Below are 6951 nucleotides of genomic sequence, written 5' to 3'. Positions count from 1 at the left end.
AGGTGGTGTTTGGTCTCTAAGGAAACATTTCTACATTCAGTAGTAGCATTTGCAGTAATATTACCCAAGGCAGGTCTTCTACCTTTCATGTAATGCAGATGTTGTCAAAAGTCTACCTGGAAATCAAGATGTTTCTGAAGGAATCCTTCAAGAATCTGATGAATAGTGAATTGATAACTCCAAATAATATGTTTGGTAGATTCGTAAGGAGCTCTTGTAATGCAGTGGTTAAGGCATTGGGCTGCTCACCAAAAGGTTGTCAGTTCAAACCCACCAGCCGCTCTGTGGGAGAAAGAAGAGGCAGTCTTCTTCTGTAAAGATTTACAGCCTTGAAAATTCTATGAGGCAGTTCTCCTCTGTCCCATAGGGTTGCTATGAGTCAGAATCAAGTCCATGGCAATGAGCTTGTTTTCAGTGGGGGAACTTTGGGGTAGATGCATGCCTCATACTTGCCTTGAGCAGTTCTCAGATTTATCTGTAGGTGAGTTTAGAAGTATCAGCTCTGGTGTTTTAGAGTTCAATTATACTTTACATGCAGATCCTTTTTTTTTTTTTTTTCCCAATTGAGGTAAAATTCTCAAAACACAAAATTTACCACTTTATCCATTTTGAAGTGTACAATCCAGTGGCTTCCCATGCATTCACAAAGTTGTGCAACCATCACAGCTATCTAATCCGAGAACACTTTCATCACCCAAAAAAGAAACCAGTACCCATTAGCCAGTTACTTCCCATTCATCTATCCATTCCACCAGCCCCTGGCAACCACTAATCTACTTTCTGTTTCTGTGGATTTGCCTATTGTGGGCATTTTGTATAAATGGAAACATAGACTATGTGGATTTTTGTGTCTGGCTGTTTTTACTTAGCATAATGTTTTCAAGATTCATCCACTTTATCTATTAGGACCTCATTCCTTTTCATGGGTGAATAATGTTCTATCGTATGGATATACCACATTATTCATCCATTCATCCATTGCTTTGTGCCCACCATTGGTCTATTATGAATAGTGCTGGTATGAACATTTGAGTACAGTCTTTATTTGAACACCTCTTTTTGATTTTCTTGTGTTTATACCTGGGAGTGGCATGATCTATTCATTTTTGTATTCAACATTGAGTGCCTATTAGATGCCAGGCATCCAGGTGGAAAGAGGAATAAGATGCGGCCCCTCCTTCCCTCAGATCACCCCCTCCATGCTTTCTGCATATTATTCCTTCGTTCAACAAACAAGAGCAAGGCACTGGGAATATATCCATGAACAAGACAGACAAAGCCCCTGCTCTCATGGAGCTCACAGTCAAGTGAGTAGAGGGAATGGAACAGATAAACAAATGAAAAAATAAGATAATTTCAGTTGAGTGTGAATAGGAGGCTTTAGGTTGGAGGATCAGGCAGGGAAAGCCTCTCTGAGGAGGTAACCTATGGGCTGAGGCCTGAATAATAAGTCACTGAAAATCCACAGGTAAAGGCATGAGGATATGTGGGGAAGAACATTCCAGAAAGAAGGAACAGGAGTTGGAAAGACCCTTAGATGCAGATGAGCTTGGAGAAAAGGTGAGTCACATGAGCTCGGTGTAAGAATCAGGAAGTCATCGCCCCATTTTCCTTGACCCTGAGCAGACAATATCCAAAGTGTGGGGACCACAGCTGAGGAGAACATTGACTACCTGCAGAATGTCCTTGAAAAATCAGTCAAGTAATCCACTGCCACGTCATGGTGAGCCCATGTGCTGCAGAGTAAAATTGCTCCCTAGGGTTTTCTTGGAGCAATGGGTATGTGCTTGGCTCCTAGCTGATAGGTGGGCAGTTCGAACCCACCTAGCAGCTCCGTGGGAGAAAGACCTGGTGATCTGCTCCCGAGTGGTCCCAGCTTAGAAAACCCAAGGTTTCACTGTCCTGCTCTTCAAGGCTTGACTTTGGAGTCAGTTCCTTCCACCTTGTCACATGGGGTCGCTACGCATTGAGACAAACTCAACCCAATAATAACAACAAATCTTCAGAAGCACATCACGAGAACTCTCTTTTGTGGTGCTGTTGGATGGATTTGAACTGCCAACCTTTAGGTTAATAGACAAGTGCAATCCATTTGCACCACCCAGAGATCTTAGTCGAAATAAAAAACCAAATTCCTTGCCATTGAGTCAGATCCATCTCTTAGTGATCCCTCTTTGGGTTTCCGAGGTGGTATCGTTACGGAAGTAGGTTGCTCAGTCTTCTGAGGAGTGGCTGATAGGTTTGAACCACCAGCCTTCTGCTTAGCAGTCAAATGCCTTAGGCACTACACCACCAGAGAAAAAAGAGGTTAAAATAGTAACAAGGTGTACTTATTTCCAATGGTCAATGGAGCCACAGAGGACTCTAGGTCACATCATTGTACTAAACATCAATTTAGTTCAAAGTCAGTAAAAAGCCATCACCTGAGTCAACATGGAGGTGGCTTTGGCTGGTTGAAAATGGCATCTCAGTCTTGCCTGTCATCCACTGCAACTGCTTTTACATTTGGTTACAGCTAAATATTCATTCAGTTATATTTTCTCATTTAGCTGAGAAAGTGAAAATCAACCCAGCTGTCAATCAGACTATGATAAATAATGTTTCTAACAAAAACATAGGCAAGGCTATGCCACAGCAGAAAAGATGACTTCTGAGAGATTGTTGCTTTCTGAACAATGACTTTAATAGCTCCCTTTTGTTCATCCTGAACCAGGACTTCTGAGATGCCAAATTCCTGAACTGACCTCGCTTCCTAACAGCACCCAACTGAAAACCGGCTCCTGTTTTCCTAGCCCTTCCTTAGAACTGGAGTTCCTGGGTGGTGCAGTTAGCTCACTTGGCTGCTAACAGAGAGGCTGGAGGTTTGAGTCCCTCCAGACACACCTCAGAAGAAAGGCCTGCTAATCTCCTGAAAAAGTCAGCCATTGAAACCCTACAGAGCACAGTTCTACTCTGACACACGAGTTGGAGTCAAGTCCACAGCAATTGGTTGGTTCCTTGGAACCACCAGCCGAAGTCCATTCCTTTCATCAATCTCTCAGTGCTGCCTCCTCGAGCACCATGTGCTCTCCTCTACTACAATAAGCTAAATAAACCCATAGTTGTTTGCCTACAGGCATGTGCCTGGTGGTCCATGGTGGGTGTCAATACAAGCAACATTTACTGAGCATCTACTATGTACTAGGCACTGTGCTAGGTGTTAGGGGGAAAATAAAGTGTTGATAAAGTGTTGATCACAGATAAGAAAATGGCACAGGATCAACTCCAGAGCTACTGATGACAAAAGGAAAAAGAGAAATTAGGAACTAACCCAAATGGTAGAACAGGGTAAACCAGCCATGTTCCAGGGCACTTGTACTGCCCATACCTCCTGCTGTTGATCCCTACTGAGTAGACACAAAGGTTGAGAACAAGGGTGGACACCAGCCTCAAATGGGCCCTTTCACAATCTAGGTTTCCATGGTTTATATAGGAGCTCTGGTAGCATAGTGGCTAAGACACTTGACTGCTAACCAGAAGGCTGGCGGTTCAAACCCACCAGCCACTCCTCGGAAGGAAGGTTGGGCAATCCTACTTCCGTAGTGATACTGCCTCGGAAACCCAAGGAGGGGTCGCTATGAGTCAGGGCTGACTCGACGGCACATAACAACAACAACAATGGTTTATATGGCCTTGCCTTAAGTATCTCAGTTAGGTCAATTCTATTTCTATTTCAGGATACTAAGCTAAAATTCACGTAGACCATTTGCAGTCAAAGGGTTGGTCAAGAGTTATCTCATGTAGAGGGACCTGGGTGGCCATCATGGACCATCTGGAACTGAAGGCAGGAAGAACCTGACCAGAGGGAAAGTAAGACTAGAGGGCATGAGCAGAGGGCAGTGGAACTGGCTTAAGTGAGGTCATGGGCTAGAGTGGTTTTGTGCTGACAATGTCTCCATTCGAGTCATTCGTGTCCCCACCAGATCTGAACGTACTTAGGTTCCTATCTATGGATTCTCATGAAACCTTTTTTATGGCACTAGCTCTTCTTGTTACCAGAAGAGTCCTGAATAAAACAAGAGACAAGGCACAAGGGATCCTCACACAATGTCCCAGGTCTCTTAACCTGCAAAAAGGAAACTGAAGGGAAGCAGAGTTCATACAGTGATTTCTGGGTTCTTCATGGGACCAGCTGGAGACAGGAGCAGGTGATGAAGGTGGGTTACAAGTGGGGCCTGTGACATACCAAGTGTAACCAAGTCTGTGCCTCTGCCACTGTCTTGTTTTTCAAGGCTTGACTATGGAGTCAGTTCCTTTAGGCAGCCTTCTCCTGTGTCCTCCAGGTTGACTTTAGAACCTTCTTCTCATGCTCTGACAGCATCCTGGTTTACCTCCCTCAAGGTCTTTACCACTCTGTATTATGTACATTGAACTTGTTTCCATCTGAGTGTCCTTTAGACCAATGGTTCTCAACTAGGGACATTTGAGTCCCCAGGGGACATTTTGCATTATCTGGAGACTTGTTTATCTTCCCAACTAGATGAGGGTGGCTGCTAGCTTCTAGGGATGTCATTAAACATCCCACAGTGCACAGGACAGCCTCTTATAACAAAAAATTACCTGGTGAAAAATGTCAACAGTGCCAAGATTGAGAAATTCTGCTCTAGGCTAGCCCTGGCAGGGGCATTTTCTGGGGGTGATAGGGTGGGCCATACCTGTGCTGTCCAATAAGGTAGCCATTAGCCACACATGGCTTTATGCACTCAAAGTGTGGCAAGTACAACTGAGGAACTGATTTTATTTGTTGCTTGTCTTCTTTTTTCATTGTTGTTGAGAATATGCACAGCAAAACATACAGCAATTCACCAATTTCTACAATTCAGTGACATGGATCACATTCTTTAAGCTGTGTCTCACGCTCCTATTCTGAATTGTCCTTCTTCCGTTAACATCACCTCACTGACCCCGTGCTTCCTACCTCGACTTTTGAGTTGCTGTTGTCAATTTGATCCCGTTTAGATAGTACTTTAAAAGAGCACACTGCTGAAGGCAGAGATTCTTTACTAATTAAGCTAAACTAATGTTTGGTTTAAGGAAAAATTTAGGAGATATTTTTGGTTTGAGGTTTAAAGATTACCTCAGGGCAATAGTTTCAGTGGTTCCTCTTGCCTCCGTGAATTCAGAAAATCTGGATTCCATGAGAATTTGAAATTCTGTTCTACATTTTCCCCTCTTTTGTTCAGGATTCTTCCATAGAATCTTTGATCAAAATGTAAGGAGCTGATTTTAAAATTATATTTGGTTTTAACCAATTGAAACTTAAATGGCCATATATGGTTAGTGGCTGCCATGTGACTCAGTCTCCCCTCTTTGCCTAGAGCCTTATAGCAGATGCTGAGAGAAGCTCCTGACTCTCAGGGGCTCTTGTCACGGCTTCTTTTTACCTTTGTGTGAGCATTTGATTGTTTTTTTCCCTCACTAGATTAGAAGCTCCTCGTGGGCAGGACACATGTTAGATTTGTTCACCTCCCTATTCCCAGTGCACAGCATGAGACATGGCACATAATACATGCTCAGTACACACCTGTACGCTATGCAAATAATCCAAGAAGCTCGACGATAGGCTTAAGAACGTGGCATCAGGATTGGAGGAAGACTCATTAAAAACACATGACATGCATATAACACAACCTTGCTTGTTGAAAGCAAAGAGGACTTGAAGTATTTACTGATGTAGATCAAAGATATAGCCTTAAGTATGGAATACACCTCAACATAAAGAAAACAAAAATCCTTACAACTGGACCTTTAAGCAACATCATGATAAATGAGGAAAAGATTGAAGTTGTCCAGGATTTCATTTTACTTGGATCCATAATCAATGCCTGTGTTAGACTGGGTTCTCTAGAGAAACAAAACCAGTAAAGCTTATATATACAAAGAGAACTTCATCTGAGGAAAACGGCTCACACGCTTATAGAAGCTGGCAAGTCCAATCTTGGATCAAACGTCAATCTGGAGGCTTTTCCCAACTCACGCAGCTGCAGGGGCTGAGGAGCTCAAGGTTGGCAGGCAGTATACTGGCTGTTGACTCCAACGAATGACAACTCCAAGATCTCCAGGCCAAATGGTGGATTGTTCATTCACAGACTGTTGTATAACACAACAGAATCCTGATCCATGGAAGAGTGTCTCTTTTCCCAGGATGTCCCTAAATATACTGGAAGCAGGCCACACCTCTAGGGAAACTCCCTTTCAACTGATTGGCTGCTCAAAACATATACATCTGATCCCATCATGGGAATAACCACATCACAACTGCTTAAACACACAGAATTGTGGTCCAGCCAAGTTGACACACAGCTCCAACTACCACGATGCCCATGGAAGCAGCAGTCAGGAAATCAAATAATGTACTGCACTGGGCTAATATTCTGCAAAAGACTTCTTTAAAAAACGAAGATGTCACTTTGAGGATGATGGTGTGCCATGGTGTTTTCAATAGTCTCATATGCATACATAAAGCATGTGAAAATCAGGCAATGCTTGAGGAAGACTGAAGAATAATTGATGCCTTTGAATTATAGTGTTGGTGAAGAATACACCCACTCCTCACTTATCAACGTGGTTAGGTTCCAAAGACCACATCATTATGCAAAAATTGGTATTATGTGAAAATGGAGATGACCACATCACCTCACCTCTGTGCTTGTACTGTGAACATTCCACTGGATCCTGCCATCTCCTCCTCCCACATCACCTCAGAAGAGCTCACCTCCCACCACTGCCCACTCTTCCAGAGCCAGGGTGGGCCAAGCATCGCCCCTCCCCATCCTGGTGTCCTTTCCTGCCCTCATCATATTTTCAGGATGAGTGGTCTTGGCTCATCCCCTCAATGATCCCAAGATACTCTTGGTGGCTTTTTGCCTTGGTGTTGGTGAAGAACATTGAATATACCATGGACTGCCAGAA

The sequence above is a fragment of the Orycteropus afer genome, unplaced genomic scaffold, assembly GCF_000298275.1.
Source record: "Orycteropus afer afer isolate SDZICR_OR568_19922 unplaced genomic scaffold, OryAfe1.0 scaffold00320, whole genome shotgun sequence".
NCBI classification, from domain to species: Eukaryota; Metazoa; Chordata; class Mammalia; order Tubulidentata; family Orycteropodidae; genus Orycteropus; species Orycteropus afer.
Note: the sequence above shows the minus strand (reverse complement) of the source record.